General features: G+C 38.6%; 1 protein-coding gene across 1 annotated transcript in view; it reads right to left on the bottom strand.

Moving 5' to 3' along the window:
* ARFIP1 (ADP ribosylation factor interacting protein 1) overlaps positions 1-17331 on the bottom strand; it is a 148225-nt gene extending 130894 nt beyond the window's left edge. Inside the window, exon 1 of the mRNA XM_044682420.1 lies at positions 17285-17331. The gene's annotated coding sequence lies outside the window, so the exon portion shown is untranslated. The remainder of the gene's footprint in view (positions 1-17284) is intronic.
* Positions 17332-22104: the final 4773 nt, after the last annotated feature.

A 22104-nucleotide genomic window follows, 5' to 3' on the forward strand; every position in this document is an offset into this window, starting at 1 on the left:
GTGGGGGCTAGCTAGGCAGAGAGGTGATAACAGGGCTTGGAATCAGGAAGATTCATCTTCATGAGTTCAAATTTGGCCTCGGATACTAGTTGGGTGATCCTTGGCAAGTCCCTTTACTCCCTTTACCACAGTTCTCGTCTATAAAATGAGTTGGAAAAGGCAACAGCAAACTATTCCAGTATCTTTGTCAAGAAAACCCCAAATGGGATCACAAAGTCAGACATGACTGAAAAATAACTAACAACAATCAATACTCTGAAGAGACATTTTATGACATTGTTCATGTACCGGAAAATATCTGTACCTAGTCTATTAAATTGACCGTCACAATTATTAACAAAGACTTACAACTAATTTACTGTTGCCCAAAGAATAAACAATTTCAAAAGAAACTCACCAAAGGCCCCAGAGGTTCCGATTCTTCATCTCCAATACAATGTATCCAAAAAACTCATAATCTCTTCTCCCCAAACCTACTCTTTTTTTCTAATTTTCTTATTCCCATCTAGGGCACCATCTTTCTTCTAGTCATTCTGGTCCACAAACTAAATTATCAACTCTTCAGCCTCTCTCACCTCAGGTATCCAATCAGTCAAATCTAATTTAAATCTCCAAAACATTCTTCTCACAAAATCATTCCTCCACAGAGCTTCCAAAGTGATTTTTTCTAAAGCACAAGACTGACATTGTGATTCCTCTGCTCCCCACTGTTTCTAGAAACAAACCCAGATTCCTTGTTCAGTATTTAAAGTTCTTCACAATCTGGCCCAAGTCTATCTTTCTGGACTTATCACATATTACTACCCTTCCCACATTCCATGGTTGTTTTGAACTTCGATTTCCAAAGAATTTCTTATTTTCAATATTTATGTTAATCTTAATACTAGTTATCTTCCTTTCCATATTGTTACTCCACAATACAAAAAGAACCAGAAGGCAAGCCTCTAATGCATTAAGTGGATCTTCTGTGAAAGGCTGATTGAAATTGATGAAAAAGAATTGCAGGGAAGTTGTTATACACACCAAAGTCTTCCATGAGGTATTTAAAACTGTCTACAGTCTGGCTCCTCTTTGTTTTTCCAGCTGGACTTCCCACCCCTTTCCTCCTATGAGCACCCAGACCCTAGACAGACTGGCTGATTTACTATTCTCTGTACCCAAAAGGAATTCCATCTTTCATGTCCATGCCTTTGTACAAGCTGTCCTCATTCCTCCAGTGCTCTCTCTTCTCTATCTCACACTTTCTAGGTCCAGCTCAAATGCTACCTTTACTTAAAAGAAGCTTGGACTGATTTCCTCTGGTTGTTAATGCTCCCTCACTTGAATGACTATATATGGATTTTTTTTTTTAATTTTAAACCCTTAACTTCTGTGTATTGACCTATAGGTGGAAGATTGGTAAGGGTAGGCAATGGGGGTCAAGTGACCTGTCCAGGGTCACACAGCTGGGAAGTGTCTGAGGCCGGATTTGAACCTAGGACCTCCTGTCTCTAGGCCTGGCTCTCAATCCACTAAGCTACCCAGCTGCCCCCTATGGATTTTCTTTTTACTTATTTATGTTTTGTATAAACATGGTAGAATGTAAGGGCTTGAGGACAGGGACTGTTTGGCCTTATCTTTACTTAACAGAGACCTTGGTCCATAAAAAGATGTTTAATAAATGCTTGAATATAACTGGATCAGTGGAGAGAAGGCCCATAATAATTAAGTTATTGATTCTTGACAATTGAAGCTCATGAAAGTAAACCCAAAGCAACAGAGTTATTATTAGGCACCAGATTTCTGACATTACCTACAAGAAAAACTGGTAAAGATGCACAACATGAAAATGACAGTCAAAGTGAATTCTCAAGTCCTTTCTACAGCGTAGGGTATTAAGTAACAGTGTCAATTAACTGTCTCAATTGAAACTTTCAGCAAGCCCCATGTTTTCCCTGGTATGGGTCTTCTTTTCGTCAATCCATATCTCAGTGCCTCCAACCCTTTCAAGACTAGTTGAGATGATTCTTGTTCACATGTTCCCAAAAATCCTCAACCAGGAGATTTGCCTTGGGCAAACAAACACAACTGTCATTCAGGTGGTCTATCTGCCATGTCTCTGTCTTCCCCATGTGACAAACTCACCTCCTTTTCTGGGCATACATATCCTAAATAAGGTTTTTAAATTCTAATTCTTACATCATGGATCAGGTAGGACAGTCTGCTCCTACCTTTTCCTTTTGTCCTCCTGGGTCACAAATCTCTCTTATATTTTCTTTTCAATCTATTTGCAGATGACCTACCAGCCACACAATCTAGTCTGGAAGTAAATCTGGAAATATATCATTAAAAGAAATTTTTTTCTTTCTAAAACAGAAGCAATCTCCTCCCCTTTTAAGTAATATTATATGCAGGGTTTCTCAAAAAGTCAGAAAAATACTTCAGCATTTGCTAAAATAAAATGTTAACATAGTGCTGATAGTGCAGTATGCACTTTAACTTGCTTTTTTTTAGTAGTACTAATGATGTGTGCTCTTCTAGCCTATTCTCTTAATAAACCAATATGTATACCATACAAATCACATTAGAACTACAAGAACTACAATAGAAACCAAATGGTCAAACTCCCTTATTTTTCTGAGAGGAAACTTGCAGACTGACTGGACAGATTAAGCAATAGAATCTGTAGTCATGTAAAAGATGGACACCTACTAAAACCTGTAAGGCAAAGCTTTACCATGACTATAATTTAGTGCCTATACAGCTATGACTATAATTTAGTGCCTATACAGCTATTTCTTTTATTTTAATTTAAAAAATTTTAATAACAAATTTCCACATGAGTATTCCAAAGTTATCGAATCCAAATTGTCTCCCTCTCTTCTTCCCACCCCTCTTCTGGAGCTGGCATGCAATTCAATCTGGGTTATACGTGTATTATCACACAAAACATGTTTCCAAAGTATTCATTTTTGTAAGTGAATAATCTTATAAAATCCAAACCTTAATGACTAAATAAACAAGTGATAAATCATATGCTTCCACCTGCATTCTTACTCTAACAGTTCTTTTTCTGGAGGTAGACCGTATTCTTTGTCATAAGTCTCTCATTATTATCTTGGATCTTTGTATTGTTGTTAGAAGCAAAGCCTATCACATTTGATCATTCCACAATATTGCTGTTACTGTGTACAATGTTTTCCTGATTCTGCTTGTTTCACTTTGCATCAGTTCATGTAGGCCTTTCTAGTTCTTTCTGAAATCATTCTGTTCATCATTCTTTACAGCACTTTAGTATTCCATTACCACCATATACCACAACCTGTTCAGCCATTCCCCAATTAAGGAACATCCCTTTAGTTTCCAATTCTTTGCCACCACAAGAGGGCCAAAGTTATTTCTTTTGAAGCACCAATGTACATATGGTCTGATAAGTTTCTGTGGAATACAACCTAACCATTCTCATCAAATATTTTTTCCAGGTATAAAGACCACTCATGGGGCCAGCTGCAACTAAACTTCCTCATTCTCAAGTCCCATATGTGTGAAAACAAAACAAACCAGGTATTAATCTTTTCAATGTAATGTGTCAAACAACTAAAATTCAATATAGATCATATGAGAAAGCTAGGGTGAAAGGGTCCATTTGCATTGACAAAAGAATGCTATTTCAGAGTTTCATATGATTTTTTAAAGCAAGTTGGAAAGGACCATCTTTACTTTACTGATCAGGAATGGAAATGAGGCTCCCAAAGGTCACATACCTAGATGGTAACAGATAGGGCTAGGACTCAGGTATCCTAATTTTCAATATTCCTTTTTAATATTGTTGATAATTAACATAATGACTAATAACATTAATAAAGCACTATATTCATAGGCTTTGGTCAATAAAATATATAATTTCATTTATAGCTTAATTTTATTTATATCTTAAGTTTATAGCTTAATAGGTCATTCTGCTTCAGGTAAATGGAAGTTAATATTTAATTCATCTTGAACATTACTCATCATTGTAATTAAAATGCAAGGAAAATTTAATTATAAATAATGAAGACAAATTTTTAAAGGCCAACCTTACTTTTTAAAAAATGCCACTGAATTAACAAAATGAGGCAGCTGTGGGGCCTGGAGTCAGGAAGACCTGAGTTCAAATATGACTTCAGACACTTCCTAGCTATGTGACTCTGGGAAAGTTCTTAACCTCAGGCTCTCTAACAAAAGGATCCACTAGAGAAGTTAATGACAAATCATTCCAATATTCTTGGCAATAAAACCCCATAGACAGCTTTGGTCCATGGGGTCACAAAGAGTAGGATATGACTAAACACCAATAACAAAATGTTCTTTTCAAGTTTTCAAAACAGATCATCATCATGCTCCAATTTCCTTACCTTGGAACATTTTGTATAAACACTGCCAAATTAACTGCAAATATAGACAGGCAATTTAAATCAGAGTTCTTTTTGATGGATTTTAACACTTAGGATATTGAACTGACATCTAAAAATTGTATTTCTATTTTTTCATATGGTGATTCCTGTGTTTCTATTCAGTTAATTTACTTTTCAATACAAAATCTAAAATTATTTGGGGACGAGCAAGGATTTCTCATAATTCAAGTCTCTCAAAAAAATTGGGATATACTGTGTATTTTGATTTAATTGAACAAATATTTATTAAATATCTACTAAGTGCAAAGCACCAAGCTGGGTGGTAGGGCAAAAACCTAAATAGACTTTCCCTTCAAGTAGTTTTCATTATACAGGAGAAAGTATACACAGAAATAGAATACAAGAAAGAAAAGTACACTAACAACTAGCAGGATTTGGGAAGGCTTGAGGGAAGAGGTAGCAGCTGAGTTAAGCCTTGAAGACAAGGATCATAAAGTAGTAAAGATGAAGAAGATGTGCATTTTATGCACTGGGAAAAACTTGTGCAAATGCACAAACATGGAAGATGCTGAATATAGGGAATAGCTAGTAGTTTTGTTTGCATCTACTCTGTCCCCTCTTCCTAATGAATCTACTCTGTCCCCTCTTCCTAAGAATGTTTGAAGGGAAGTAGTGAGACTTAAAACTAGAAAAGGCATAAAGAAGCTGGATTACAGAAGGCTTTTATATGCCAGGATGAGGAGTTTGCAATTTTTCTTAGAAGAGATTGGGGAGCCACTGAAAGTTTTTATATCAAGGGAATGACATGATCAGACTTGAAGGAAGGCAAAAGGCAGATAAGGAGAGAAAGAATTCCAAATATATTAATAGCCAGTGAAAATTAAGAAATAGTGTCTTCTGCAAGGAACAAGAAGGAAGCTAATGTCAGTGGATTAGTGAAGGGATAGTAAAGGTTAAGAAGACTGGAAAGGTAGGAAAGGGCTAGGCCTGAAGGGCTCTAAAAGTCAAACAGATTATTTAAATTTCATCCCCAAAATATGAAGGAGCCACTACTGTGACTGAATGTGAAGGGCTGGAGGGAGAGGAAATGATGAGACTTGTACTTTAGGAAGATCGGTCTGATAGATGAATAAAGGATGAACTGGAGCGAGAAGAGACTTGAGGTAGGGTGGCCAACCAGCAGGCTACTGAAATAGTGAGTTGACAAGAGTCTGAATGTCAGAGAAGGGAAGGAGGATATATGTGAGAAATGTTAGGAATGTAAAAAAGATGGTACTTGGCAAACGAATCAGATATATGGAGTAAAACAGAATGAAGAGTCAGCACCTTGGTTGGAAGCCTGGATGACTGGGAAGATGATGATACTTTGGTGGTGACATGGACAGTAATAGGAAAATTAGGAAGAGGGGACAGAGTAGATGCTTAACAAATCTAACTAAATGAATGGATTCACTATACTGTCATTAATACGATATAACCAAATGCCACCAAAATCTTAATTAGGCTATATCCTTAGACCTCTGAACATAAATGTCTCTATAAGTATTGAGTTTGAATATGTCAACTATGTAAGCATTTTCCGAAGGTGGCCATTTTCTGCAAGGAGCATCAACATGGGTTTCAGAGTTTGGAACCAAAGAAACCAGGAGGCAGTTGAAAAACAGTTAGAACAGGACTATAAAAGGAAGTGAACCCCAGGCAACTCAACTCAGTCCTGAATTTGGGTGAAGGGTGGAAGAGAGGTTCTGGGTAGGACTCGCCATTGAATCCTAGTTATCCTCATCAGGATTGTCATAGCCTGATCTATTGTGCTGATTCAGGTTGTATCTGCCGATCTCTGCTATTGCCTGCACTGTGCAGCAGATATATATTTCATCAATTTATACCAAGAATAACATCAAACCATCACTGAAGATTTGCATCTTATACCTGTTATCATCCAGCCTAGCTAGTTCTTCAATCCATTTAACTAGATTCTAGGAGCTGAAGTCAGGTATAGGGTGGAATGCTGTTGAGGGCCTTGCCCTGAGAAGGGGGTAGCCTACTTTCTAAACCAACTAGCTAAAGTGTTAGATTTTCCTGATTCCTCTCTCCTTTTCCATCATACCTAAATTCCCAATACCCTCCAGTTTATACCTTCTCTTGATAAATTAAAGAAGTTACCTTGTTACTAAGAAGCCTTTGGTGATTCTGCTGATTGGATTCAACATCTATCAGAAGAATCCCTCCATATTGTCTGAACTTGGCAGTTGGTGGGGAAACTTCTACATAAAATCTTGTCAGTGAATTGCTCCCAGATAATCAGAGATATCCACAAAGTGGCAGAACACCATCTTTGGCCATATTTATCAATTAAAGAGATATTTAGTTGATTCTCACTGGGGAGCCATAGGGCTTAGGCCCTCTCAGCTAAGATCCTCTTGGACCTGACCTGCCTGCTAGGGAACAAACACTGAACTGAAGTCAGCTCGACTGCCACAGGTGGTTCTGTGTGGCTGCTTGTCATCTGTAGCCAAGAGAATAATCCTAACAACTTTTAAGAATTGAGTTTAAGTATTTATCTGTCTTTTTATATGCTGGTCACCATTCTAGATGATGTGGCAAACACTGGTTCAGACATCCTATTTACTGAATAGTTGATATATTCCTAGGTATAAGGAAATCAGTTTTGAGGTGGGAAGTGAAATTGGCTTAATTACTTTCCAATGCTGAAGAACAGTATTTGTAAAACTGCTTTTCAGCAGTGCTTGTTGCTATACTTTATCAACTTTGCTGCAAGATTAAGTCAAAGGTCTAAAACAGGAAACAGTGACTTTTATTCAGATTGGGGTGGATTAACCCTTCACTCTGATAAAACCACTGCCGGATTCACTTTAAAAGACAGCAATCATGAATTCTAGAAACCATAGGGCTGAGCTAGAAGGTAAAGCAACAAAATCATTTTTTTTCTCCTCTTCTTTCCAGGCTTTTAAACTGGGCAATAATCTGAAGTGAAAGAGAATGAAACTCATAAAAAACTAAGAAAGGGTTTTGGAGAAAGGAATTTTCTTGGCATGATGAAGAAGCAGAATTAAAAAGAGGAAAAGAGATGGTTTAAGAATTATGTTGGTAACAGTCTAAAGAATAAAAACCCTCCATGGAAAATAATGGATCCTGCAGCAATATATATTTCTCTCCTAATTTATATTATGATGCCAAGGTATCATATTACAATTATTTACTAATTACCTTTCCTACACAATTAGGCATTTTACTACAGACTTCTATTGCTGCTCATGATTTCATAGGTTAGTCTTGCCTTCTCAAATTCATTATAGAGAGATACATCTTATAATTCTTTTCTACTTTCATAGTAGAATTCCAGGAATAAAGTAAGCATTCAAATAACTATTGATTTTTCAGATAACTAAGAATAATTGCACAACTCCTTGCTCCTATGGAATTATAGTGATTTTTACACATATTCAAAGGCGGCACACAGTAGTAGGAAGAGCCCTGGGCTTGGAACCAGGAGACCCAAATTCACTTGCCAAGTTCTGACATTTACTGCTTGTGTGACAATGGACAACTCATGTAATCACTCTGAGCCAGTTTCCTCTTCTTTGAGATGGAGACAATAATACTAAATACCAACTATTCCACAGGGTTCTGAGAAGAAAACACTGCTAAATTGTAAAACACTAAAGCTAAATTATCATTCTAATGGAAACTAGCACAGAATCTAATTTTCAGTAGGTACTTGTCAGTTTGTTGAATTCAACTTGGGGGAAAATGAAACATTAAACATTTAATTCAGAAACAAAGGAATGTCACCTAACAGGTAGGCTATAAAACCAAGTTAATAATTCTTCCACTTATTCACAAGATGTCATTTCTACCTTTGTTTCAACAAACTGTTATCTCCCACATTTTTTCAATATTAAAAACATATCGGGGCAGCTGGGTAGCTCAGTAGAGTCAGGCCTAGAGATGGGAGGTCCTAAGTTCAAATCCGGCCCCAGACACTTCCCAGCTGTGTGACCCTGGGCAAGTCACTTAACCCCCATTGCCCACCCTTACCACTCTTCCACCTAGGAGCCAATACACAGAAGTTAAGGGTTTAAAAATGTGAACAAAACAAAACAAAACCATATCATAGAGGAGCTAAATTCACTCATTAAAAGAAGAGAAAGGTGGATTACAAAATAGAACCCAGTAATTTACTGCATACAAAAAACACACTAAAAAACCCAAGACACGTAGAGTTAAAATGGATTATCAAATAAAATGAATTTGTTTCAGGCAAATCAAAAAATGCAGGTGTTGCAACCATGATTCCCCAATTTTATAACAAAAAGAGATAAAGTTAAGATGTCAAAGAAGGAAAATCCACTATGCTCAAAGGAATCACAGATAAGAAAATGGCAGCATTCACTAGAAAGGACAGTAAAACAAGGATTATAGATGACTTTGGTACATTTCTTTTTTAGAGCTTGATAAATCTAACAAAGATGAATATGATAAATACAGAAAGACTTGTATGAACAAACACAAAGTGAACTAATTAAAACCAAGAAAACAATGTAACAACAACTAAACAAATGAAAAGGAATGCTTTGAAATCATAATGACCATGCCTGGCCCCAAAGAAGAGATTTGAGGAGAAACCTCTCTCTACTTCTTGGTAGAGGTGGGGAGAACACAGGTGTGAATGCTACAGGTTAGTTTTGTGAACCCCCACCCCATTCCTTTTTATAAGGCACTTGGTTCTCAAAAATGTGATCCCTGGATTCCTGGGGCTCCCTCCTGCCCTTTCAGGAGCAGGGTCTGCAAGGTCAAAATTATTTTCATATTAATGCTAAGACATCATTCACCTTTTTCCTTTCTGTCTCATAAGCATATGGAGTTTTCCAGAAGTTACATGACCTATGGCTTAAATATATGGCTATAGACATGAAGAATGAGTTAATAACTCAACTTGCAGAATTGTACCTTTGCCTTACAATGGGTAAATTTATAGCTGCAGATGGACTTGCTGTTTTACTTGGATTCATCCCATATCAAAACCAACTAACTCTTAAAGGAGATGCTCTATGTGAATGCCTGGCAAAAAAAAACAAAAAAACACAAGTGCTGCTAAAATATTTAAAGTACTGAATAATTATTTTGAACCTCATGATTTATCCTAAATAACTGTGTTAACATTTGTACCTTAATTCTTATCCCCATAGACAGTAACAAATGCTACTAAGCAAAGGTCATCTAAAGGAAGGAAAAAAAGACAACAGAAAAAGCAAGTATCATATAGAAAGTGGTTAACTTTTCCCTAAATAGCAGTCAACAAAAAGAGGACTGGCTTTGAATTCAATTATCATCTCCAACCAGATGAATCTCAGATTGATTTGTCCAGCCCTAAAAACCTCCTGATCTCCAATCACATACCCTCTACTTCTCTATTAAATATCTCAAAATGGGTATCTCATGCACATCTTAAACTCATATGTCCAAAACTGAATTTCTTATGTTTTCCCTAATATTCTTCCTTCTTTCTAACTTCCCTATTATTGCTGAAGGTATCACCATCTTTCCAGTCATCCGGGTCATCTTCAACTCCTCACTCATCTCATTTCACATATCCAATCACTTTCCACTTTCATAACCTTCTCTTCTTTGACAATGATGTAGGTTCTCCTCTGGTCTGCTGATTTGTCTCCCTGACTCAAGTCTCCATGCCCAACACCCTGGCTCTCCTCTTCCCCCTAATTCCAGTCCATCCTCCACTAGTTTCAGCAAGAAACTATTCCTAATATATGTATAAAACATAATAATAACCCTTAGGTAGAAACAGATAAAATTCATGAAAAACTTTGTAAAAAACTATAATACCAGAATCACAGGAAATCTATGATTAACATTAAATTTCAAAGAACTACATAGAATAATCTGAAATGTAACAAAGGAAAAATCAAGAATGAAACAGAAATTAGCCATCCAAATAACCAGAGCATCTGTTTTTAGATACATTTTACTAATTATAAACTGATAAAAGGAAGCGTGTAATCATTTAGTAATTTAGTAATGAGTAAAATAATTTAGATGAATAATTCCCAACTGTTTTTCAAACACAGTAGGCTCTTATCAGTTATCACTTATCATAAATTTTATGACCCACATAGAAGACATTTCATTTTAAAATAACAAGCATATGTTAAGTTACTATTAAGTCAAGGAGGGCAATAATTTTTCAAAAATCAAGAATACCCAATATATATCCCTGAAAATGTTAGCTACCTATAAATTTCATTAAACATGCCAAAAACTAATGAAGATTTACTTTCTTAAACATGTGACAGTAAACATTTAAGTAAACAAACCACGAACTAAAGGGAGCAAATGACAATAACATTTCATCAACAACTAAAAATAAGAATTTAAACAATATTTAAAATTGTAATAATTAAAACAAAAATGCTCAGCTTTACATTTCATCTTACCAGTGAATCAGAAACCAAAATGAGAGAAAACAAAGATCAAATTAAGTTTCTTTCTGAACCTGAATATTTTATTTACCTATTTAACAAATATTCATTAAGTTTTAATAATAAACAAGACAGAGTAGGGGATACAGTAATGCATGAGAGTGTCCTGGTTCACTTGCCCCTCTAATTAAATTAAAAGCTTTCCTTTTCCGCTAAAATATTTTCTTAATAATATAGCATTTTAACTCAAAGATAAGATTAATTTACAGGCAAACTGGGAACTACACTGGTTCTAAATTGCCATTATCTCAGGAATCCCAAAGGTAGAGATTCTCTATATAAAGGACTGCAAACAATATGAACAAGGAAATTAAAAATCACAAGCCAAAGTTCTTGGAAAAGTCACCTGGACCTGCTTCTTACTTTCAAGAGGATAAACCTTCAGGACAAATTATTGTCTGCTCTCTTTCTGAATAATCTCCAAGTAGTAGACTGAACAACTTCCCATTTAGCTACCATCATGCCAAAAAGTTTACTCTTATGTTCAACTAACCTCTCTCCTGTTTTTAACTATAAATGCCCTCTGTCTCAAATGACAGGAAAAAAAGATCATATGTTTTTGAGACATTGCCAAAAATAAATCAAGAATTCTTAGCCTTTATGTTGGTAAGGAAAAAAAATCCCAATTCTTTTTAATGCTTCCCCAAAGAACTTAGTTTCTATCCTTTTAATTTTCTTAATTGATTTTCTAAAAATTTCCTCTAGCTTTTCAATAGAATGTTGTCAATTGATAAAGAATGGACATAAGGTTCTTTGAAGAAATTGCAAATCATAACTATAAGGAAATCTGACTCATTTCTAACAAAACATATTAGAATGGACAAATATTCCCTTCAAAATTATCATTTGGCTGCACACTTATTCCAGAGATGGCACAATTCTTCAAAACGCATTGAGAATGATACACATAAAACCCAGTTAAATTGCTTGTTGTCTATGGGAGGGGGAAAGGAGGACAGAAGAGGGGAGGGAAAGAATACAAATCATGTAACCATGGAAAAATATTATTAATTAAATTAATTAAGAACACATTGAGAGTCAATTACTCTTTTTTTAAAACCCTTACCTTCCCAGCTGCCCCCTGAGAGTCAATTACTCTTGACAGTGCCTTATGAATCTGAAATACATTTCTTTGAATATCCTCAATAATAGCTAATTTCAGCTCTTTGACCTTATAGAAAACAAAGTGTAGTGAAATAAGGTACTGTTTTAAGGAGAGAGAGAGAGAGAGAGATTATAAAGTAGAGAAACTGGGGGCAGCTGGGTATCTCAGTGGATTGAGTGTCAGGCCTAGAGACGGGAGGTCCTAGGTTCAAATCCGGCCTCAGACACTTCCCAGCTGTGTGACCCTGGACAAGTTACTTGACCCCCATTGCCCACCCTTTCCACTCTTCCACCAACGAGCCAATACACAGTATTGACTCCAAGATGAAAGGTAAGGGTTTTAAAAATAAAAAAATAAAACAATCAAGTAGAGAAACTGATAATCCCATTGTCTCATGAACAACTTTTTTTTTTTTTAAACCCTTACCTTCCGTCTTAGAGTCAATACTGTGTATTGGTTCCAATGCAGAAGAGTGCTAAGGGTAGGCAATGGGGGTCAAGTGACTTGCCCAGGGTCACACAGCTGGGAAGTGTCTGAGGCCAGATTTGAACCTAGGACCTCCCGTCTCTAGGCCTGGCTCTCAATCCACTGAGCTACCCAGCTGCCCCCTCATGAACAAGTTTTGAAGGCAATTCCAAAAGAGGAGTTTCAAAGACATTTTGAACAGCACCACTGTAATAGTAAAAATGTATATAGCCCTAAGGTGTGGGGTGTCTATTCTGTGAAGACAATATTCATCCAACTGTATATATTCTGGAATGTTTGTTAACTTTTTAAAAAATCCACCTCTTTACTTTAGTCATACAATGAAATCAACAATCAACAAACTTCATTTTTACATATAAGAATTGTCAATAGGGCTAAATCAATTGCTGTGGGTGACTAGATCAGCCCTAAACATAGCATATAGAAAAGGAAAAACAAAGAGGCTGAGAGAAGAGAAAAACAACAGGGAGAGACAGGAAAGAAAGAGAAATATGGGAGAAAGGGGATTTTGTAGGTGATGGCCACAAAAAACTGCCATGTTAATCAATGGCATCCAAGCCACAGATTACTTAGTGTATAAGAAGAATATAAAAAGACTGTCTATGAATCTTTAGTCATTTTTAATGTATCTCAATTATTGATTACCTTTTTTCTGTTCATGTATATCCAAAAAGTGGTCAGTTCTAGCTTCTGAGTCTTTTTGCCCTGCACTCAGCCTACACATGGTATAAATACAACCTCTATGTGTCCCGTCAGCTTTTCTACCAGTGGTAGTGTGCTTCCCCAAGAATATTTCATTGTTTTTTAAGCACTCTTCTAATTTGTCAAGGTCGTTCTGAATTTGTCCTATCTTCCCAAATCCAAGTTCCTACAAATCTATTACACATATTTTCCATCCCCTTATATATAGGTCATCAATAAAAATGTTGCCTGGACCTTGGACCAATGCTTGGGACATTTCATGCCACGCCCCTAACTTAATTACCTCAAATAGGTGTGGGCCTTCAACTCAGTTGTTGTAAACCCTAAGATAGCTCAGTGAAGATCACGCTTTGCTCATTTCTTGATGAAAAGATAGACTTTCAGAATAGAAGAGTGTCTTAGGTTATCTAGTTGCTATCTCTTCAGTTCAAGAATATTCTCTTAATACTACTGACCATGGGATAATCCTATAACAAGGCAGTTTACTTGAAAAATTGCAAGTTGGTAGGTGGTTCTTCCTTATGTTGGTTATAGTTTTCCACTTGGTATCAAATAAATCTAATTTCTCTTCTAAATGATTACAGAAGACTATTATCATGAGATAGCTGGGTGTTGTGGATTGAATGTATGTGTGGAAATTAAGTAAAACTGGGTTCAAAGCATATCTATAACAATTGCTAACTGTATCCATGGTTACATTATTTCGATTCTTTGAGCCTGAGTTGTCCCTATTTGTAAAATGAGGATAAAATGTTTATAATATTTATATCATATCATTATCAAGGTTCAAATGAGATAATGAATAAAAAATCCTGTTAAGTTATTAATGGGATCAACAAGCATTTATTAAATACCTACTCAGTACCAGGTACTATGCAATAAGGGAAACATGTAAATCCTTGTTATCAAGGATCTCATAGTTTAATAAGGGAGATAACATGCAAACAACTATGGACTAACAAGATATGTACTGGATAAACTAGAGACAGTTTTTTAAGGATGGCACCGGCATTAAGGAGAATTAGAAAGGCTTATTGCAATATGTGGCACTTTAGCTGAAACTTCAAAAACAGGGAAGCCAGGAGGCAAAGGGAGAAGAGATGTCAGTGAAAAGTAATGGAGTTGGGAGATGGAGTGTTTTGTTCAAGAACAGCAAAAAGATCAGTATCATTAGGCAAAAGAGTACATAGAGAGGAGCAGCCTGGGAAGACTAGAAAGAAAAAAAAAGATGTCAGGTTATGATGGTTTTTAAAAGCCAAACAGATGATTTTCTGTTTGATCTTGAAGGTAACAGGGTGTCACCAGAATTGACTAAATGCAGTGGGACTAGGGGGAGGAGATGATCAGACCTGAACTTTAAGGATCAGTTTGACAGTCTTGTAAAAGATGGACTGGTGGGGTTGGGGGAGGGGCAGAGATGGGGGTTAGGGGAAGGAGAGGAAGACTGGAGGCTGGGAGACCAACCTACAAGTCAGATGTTAGGTAAAGAGGTGATGCCCTCAAGTCTTTTCTTCTTTAAGTTCAGAATATCTGTTTCCCTTAGTAGAATCTCCTATGACATGGTTTCAAATCCCTTCATCATCCTGATCATTTAAAATTCAGCACACAGAACTGAACATGGTATTCAAGTATCATATAACTGGTGCCAAGTACAATGGGACTATCATTTCCCTTGTTCTGGACACTGTACTCTATTAATGCAAATGATCAAGTTAGATCTGCAGATTGCCACATCACACTGCTGATTACTGAGCCTTTAAGTCAAAAAAATCCCCACAACTTTATTCAATGAACTTTTGATTACCTCTTATTCTTTCCTTGTACAGCTGATTTTTTAAACCGAAGTGCATGACATGACAATTATCTTTATTAATGCTATATGAGACAGAAGAAAAATACTACCACTCATTCCTCTTTGCTTTTGTTATTTATGATTGTAGAAGGAAATTAAATTGGTCTGACAAGAGGCTTTTCACAAAATTTGTGGAAGGGATGCTGGTATTAGAGAAAGTATTATTCTGTTCTTAGGTTAAAGGGTCTTGTTACTCATCAAAGACAAGCTTCCAAAGCAAAACATTTCAAACTTTACCTCTTCAAATTCATTCATTTATTTAATAAGCAGTTATTAAGCAACTATTATATGCTAGCTACTTTGCTAGGTGTTGAGTATCAAAAAAAAATTTTTTTTAATCAGTGCCCATCCTCTAGGAGCTTATATTTTCCTCAAATAACAAAGGGCTATTACACCAAACTCAATAAACACTAGTATTAGCACTAAAACTTAGCTGGCAAGAAAATAGCCAAGAGCTAAATGGAAACAGTGCAGAGTAGTAAGAAAGGGGGTGACAATGTGATGACCAAGCTTCCAAGAACATTCTTTTAACCCTGTCCAGAAAAGCAATGTTTCCGAAATACCAAACCACAAGATGCAGCCACAAGAAAAGGGGAAACGTAAGTAGAAAGTTAAAACAGCATATAAACTTATATCTGAACTGTGCCCTTACACAAAGGGATGTTTTAGTAATTATCTGATAACCAAAAGCACACTTCCAAACCCTTAACACACCCCTATGAGATCTCAACGGTAATGCTTGGGGAACCATAGATAATAATGCTTAGAAAGAAATCTCAATACCAGATAAGTACCTAAAAAAACAATGACAAATTTCCTTTTTTATGAAGGTAGAAAGATTTTGGGCTCTAAGGTTGTAAAAGATCTCTGTAATTTCACTTTCTTGGGTTCAAAAGTTTCTTTTGTCAAAAAAGTCAGTCAGAACCAGACTCTAAAGCAAACTACATCAAAGGAAAAGTAACTTAAAGTTACTAACCTCAGAGAAAATTTAGAAATTGAATGACCTCTTTTATTCAGCAATAAAAGTACTTCTCAGGCACTATTAGATTTCTGAGAAGAGAGGGGTAAAAACCCATCAGAACTTGAAGAAAGACTTAAAGGTAAAAACAGCCGAAGCACAAATCTGAGAGGGCTGTCGAGAGAAAGGATAATTGCATTATTATTGTGACCTTAAACACAATGGGCCTAGCTTACAGTAACCAATACTAGCATACAATGCTATGTTAATGCAATTAAAATTAAAGCTTGATCACATCTATCTAGATTTTCCCAAGAAAAACCATCACTGGTTTTTTAAAACTAAAATCTGAAATGAGTATATAAAGACTGAGTTTTAAATACATTCAATTTAACTAATAGAAGAGGCGAAAGGGAAAATATTAATGTACCTGAAATCTTAAAAGTGGTTTGGAAGAACTGTGGGAAGTGACAACTAAAGGCTCAGAGATCAAAGGTTTAAAGAACATAAAAGCTGGATAAAGGAAGTAATTTTTTTTTAAGTGAAAGGAAGGGAGTGTCTAGGAACTACAGGAAAAACTAAACTTCTCTTTTCCAAGATAAGTTAAAAGTAGTGGATAAGGTAAAGAAAAGTAGAAGCACACACACACACAAATCTGTTCTGACGGCACTCCCTTGACATCACCATTTTCTTGCAATAGAAACACATCAGCTCCCATATATAAAAACCAAACGGAAAACGTTTCGCACGGACCCATCTAGTCCTCCGGCTGCCAAACTGGAGACATTTCGTAGACATCTCCGGCAACCAAATCTAGGGCGTTGTACAGACTTTATCAAGTTCCAAGCTCACTTTCCCCTTACTTTGGGAGCAGGGGCGGAAGCAATCAGCAGGAGACAGAAAGGAAGAGGCGAAGAACAGAGGCCACCCCCTCAAGAAGCCCCAAAACCTTCTTCCCTGCAAGTGTCCACAGCTCCTCCCCTGCATCTATGTCTGGCCGGAGGAAGCAGGGGGTCAGTCCCAGTCCCTCCCGGACCCGGTGGGAGCTACGCACCGAGGAAGGGAGGAGCGGCTGGAAGGGAGGGCTGGGGATCCAGGGAAGGAGGTCCGCGCAGGGACGGACGACGTGTCCAGTGCCTGTAACCACGCCCCCAGCCGCCACCCCGGAGTAGGGGCCGCCGCCGCGACTCTTCCCACCACCGGGGTGCCCAGCTCGAGGGCGGATGCCAAAGGAAGAAGTGAAGGGAAGCAGCTGTCCCGGCCCGGGCCCAGTTCCCGCCCCTCACGCACCTTGAACCCGGGGGAAGGTGGGTCGGGAGCCCCAGTGGCCGTCCCCAACTGCGCCTTCCGAACTACTGACACAGCCCTATGCACCTCCTGGGATCCCCTAGTCCCGAAGAGCTAGACCCGGAGCTGCGGAGCCGGAAGTGAGGAGACCGGAAGCCACGTTGCCCCTGGCCCTGGCCCTAGCTGGCCTCTCTTTCGGGTTCAGCCTGGCCCCACGAGAGTCTCGCTGGTGACCACACCTCCTGGACCGGGAGTCCCGCTCACTCCTCCTTCTCCTTCTTCCCGCCCCTCCCGGGTTTCCCTAGCTGCGGTGGCCCAGTTTAGGCCTCCTCCTTCCCCCGCCCCCCCAGGGTGAATCCCTCCATCCCGCTAGAGGCCCCGCCCACTCCTCATTCCCTCTCCCCACCCCTCTCGGGTCTCCCCGGCGGCGGTGGTCCCGCCCCCTCCTTGTCTCTTCGGATCTCCCTGCAGGGGAAGCCCCACCCACTCCTCCTTCCCTCACCCCTTCTGGTCTCTAAGGAGAGGAGGCCCCGCCTACTCCTTCTCCTTCCCCCGCCCCTCTCGGGTCTTCCCTCCTCAGCGAGTAAGTCTCTCTTGTCTTCCTCTCCCCATCCTGGGTCTCCTCATCCCCTAGAGGCGGCCTTAGCAACCACATCCGGGGACCAGCAGACTGTTGCTCAAGCGCCCCGGGCGCTGGCAGTTTGGACTAGAGTCAGCCAGCGCATCCAGAAGAACCACTCCGGCCAGCTTGCTAGGAAGGAGACCTCATGGCAGAGCCAGGGACTACGCAGTGCCGCCTGATACCGCGAAGCGGGAGGCACCACAGCCGCTGGGGCGGGTGTAGGGACAAGGGGCCGGGCGGGAAGGAAGCCCCCGCCTCGCACCCACAAGACAACCTGACACTCTGTGGACACCTTCCCATTCTCTCGGTCTGAGCAGGATTGCATCCTTCTCCCCCTACCTCCTTGCCCTAGCTGCTTCCTGAGGTCATTTTACAGATAAGGAAACTGAGGCGATAGAGGTTAAGCGACCTGATCAAGGTGACTCAGGTTGTAAGCATCAAGACGAGATTTGAACCCATGTCCTCCAACTCTTTCCTCAGTGCTATTTCTATTGTTTCTCATCATTCCTTTGATGAACTAAATTTATGAAGATTTTTCTTTTTCTTTTTAATTTTAAACCCTTTCCTTCCATCTATGAATCAATACTATCTATTGGTTTCTAGGCAGAAGAGTGATAAGGGCTGGGCAATGGGGATTAGTTGACTTGCCCAAGAAAATGTCGGGTGGTAACATTTAAACCCCGGACCTCTTGTCTTTATGCCTGGATCTCAATCCACAGAACCACCTACCTGCCCTCCCTGAAGTACTCAATGGCACTAAATTCTAGATGTGAAAGTGGATGGGATGCTGAATCTGCAGGCAAGAAAACCCGAGTCCAAATCTTTCTGATGTGGGTTGAGATGTCCCACAAATCCTGGCAAGTAGCTGTATACAATCAAAAGAACCTAGAAATGTAACTAGTTGATTAGAATGGGGCTACCTTTCATATAAGACATGAGTTGCTTAGATTCACAATTATGAGAAAACCCTTCACATCAATCTTTAGACATAACCTAGTTGGGGGACAGCAAATATACACAGATCAGTTTTCCAGTCACATAGGACTAGATTCAAACAATGCTCAGTTTCTACACTCACTGTATTTCTTGGAGTCTGCATAGAAAAGAGCAAAGTTTGACCGAAAGTTGCACTGAGGTATTTAACATATCATGAGCATGCTATTTAGATTGAGGTTTACTCCCCCTGAGTGGGCAGAGTAAATCATGGATAAAACTGCACAGACCAAAGTGGACCATGGGTAAAATGACATCAGTTCTTTGGAGACACAGGGCAAAAACTGCCCAAACAAATGATTCCTTATCAAGATAAAAAGCATTCCTGAGAACCCCTACCCCATTTTCTCTTAGCTTTTACCCTTTTACACACTCTTTACTCTCTCACTCTCTACTTACCTTGTTACTATACTAACTATTCTGTTACTATATTCTCTTATAATAAAAGTTTGTTTCCTTAGAATGAAAGTTTGAGTCATCAGTTCTTTGGATAAGACCCAGTAAGCATTACTTCCATTGTTTCTTCACTCTCACTAGCTGTATGACCCTAGACAAGTCTCTTAATCTCTCTAAACCTTAGTTTCCTCATCTGTAAAGTGGGGATAATAATTGCACTGACTTTACTTCATCTCATTTTGATGCATACAACTTCGATCTTCTTGGTAAAGTGACTTAACCTCTCCACTTCAATTTCCTCATTTCCTTGTGAGGCTAAAATGAGAGAACATGTAAAGATTTTTGTAAGCCTTCAAACACAATATAAATACCAGCTGTTATGATGTTATGCAGTTGTGGGGAAGAAATATGGACAAGTCATTAAGCAAATATGAAATATATAGAAGGAAATTTGGGTGGGGCCACTAATAAGTGTGGAGAGGTGGCATAAGCTGAGCTTTGAAGCAAGGGATTCTGTGAGTTGGAGATGACCATTCTAAGGCACAGAGAAGAGTCAGTTTGCAAAGGAATGGAGATGGAAAGTGGGTATGTAGAGGGAGCTGGGTGGCTCAGTGGATTGAGAAGGGAGAGAATAATCAACTAGATGCCTTTACTAAGTTCCTGCTCTGACTGAAAGGTAACAGAATGTTTCTAGGCAGTAGAATCTGCTGAAAACTATATTGTTGTTGTTGGTTAGGTATAAGATGTCATACATTTATGTGATGGTTTCTATTCTTCAGAACCGACCTACCTGAACTACTGCTCCTCACACAAACATATCCTCTCCTAACCTAGAGAAGGGAGGTCATAGGCTCCAATCTGGCCTCAGACACTTTCTAGCTGTCTGACCCTGGACAAGTCATTTAATTCCCATTGACTCGTCCTCACCACTCTTCTGCCTTGGATCAATACATAGTATTAATTCTAAGGTGGAAAGTAAGGGTTTAAAAAAAAACCAAAAAGTGGGAATGTCAACCTAGGAAGGCAGTCAGTTTGCCTAGAACAAAATGTGCCAAAGGGTAATAATGTGGAGTGGTCCTGAACAAGCAGGCTGGAACCAGATTATGTTCTGTCTTACATTTGTATTTTATCTTAAAGGCACTAGGGACTGAACAAAGATTTTTGAGTCATCTTATCAAACCTATATTTTGGGTTTGACCTCAGTGTGGAGAATGCATTCAAGATCAGTTTTCTTGTTGCTTGTTCTCTGCAGATAAGATCTTTTACTCTTCTTTTAAGCTGTACCTTACAGAGATCTTCACATATTAATCATTTTAAGAGCTGGAAGGGATCCTAATATTTTGAGCTGGAAGTCTCTCAGTCCCAGTAATTCTCTTTCTATTTCATGCCTCTTCCTTCATTATTGATCTCTCATACTACATTTTCTAGATCACTTTGGGCAGTAGAATGAGCCTAGGAATTAGAATCAGAGTCAGAAAATTTGGGCTCAGATCCCAGCTCAACCATTTGTAACCTTGAGTAAGTGACAACCTCTCTGGGCCTAGCTGTCTTCATCTGTAAGATGAGGGGACTGAACTACATGGACTCTAAGATCTCTTCCAGCTCATTTTATGCATACCACAGTATCTGCTGTATCTCTTCCCAAAGGTATAGCTAGGAAACAGCAACTGAGAAATGAAAAACACTGCAGGCAAGTCTGGTGGATTAGGTGTCTCTTTTAGTTGGCGGTGGAAAGGAAAAAAGGGCCTGAGGTTCTTGCAGAAAATAGGCTCTACTTGTCATATATTTTTAATTTACATGTTTTGGTTCTACACCTTCCCTCTCCCACCCCCTATCCCCCCACTATCAGGGATACACTTGATGTTAACTTTAAGCTAATTTTACTTGTATAAAGGTGTAGGGGAGCTAAGGTGAATGCATGTAATGTATTTCACTACTCATTTGCCTTCATCATCATTTGGAGGGAAGATATCTGAACTCTTAAATCTTTTTCTCTCATCTTCACTCCTTTCCTCTCACGTAAAGGATAGCTGTTAAAAGTCTACTTTGACTCTCTATTTCCATAGGCAAACCATATCTTATCCACGTGTTAAACTCCCTCACATCCTGTGAAGAATTTTAGGTCAGCAAGATGGCATGGTGGATAGAGCATGGGGCTTGGATCAGAAGATTTGAATTAAAAATTGGACTCTGACAACTGACTCTGGAAAATGTGTCTCTGGACAAGTCACTTCACCATGTTTGCTTCAGTTTCCTCATTTGTAAAATGAGCTGGAGAAGGAAAAGGCAAACTACTTCAGTATCTTTGACAAATGGAGTCACAAGAGAGTCAGATATGACTGAACAAGAATTCTAGGCCACTTTGGGAGGGGGGAGGAGAGAGCAGGGGCATGGGGGGGATATTGAATCATGTAACCATGGAAAAATATTCTTAATAAAAATTTAAAAAATAATTCTAGGCCACCAAAAATATGTTGAACGTCTACTGAACCTAACACTCCTATTCCGTGTTATTGTATACCTCCCCTTACTGAGAGCTATAGCCCCAAACTCTTGTTTGAGTGAGGAGCAGTAGTTCAGGTAGGTCTGTTCTAAAGAATAGAAACCATCACATAAATGTATGACATTTTATACCTAACCAGCAGCAACAATATAGTTTTCAGCAGATTCTACTGCCTAGAAACATTCTGTTACCTTTCAGTCAGAGAAGAGCAGGAACTTAGTAAAAAGGCATCTAGTTGATTACTTAAGATTAAAGAGTGGTAAACTAATGGCTCAGTGAAAAGAGGACTTCTACCAGATAAAAGTTGTG

Source organism: Gracilinanus agilis, chromosome 6 (genome assembly GCF_016433145.1).
Source record: "Gracilinanus agilis isolate LMUSP501 chromosome 6, AgileGrace, whole genome shotgun sequence".
NCBI lineage: Eukaryota > Metazoa > Chordata > Mammalia > Didelphimorphia > Didelphidae > Gracilinanus > Gracilinanus agilis.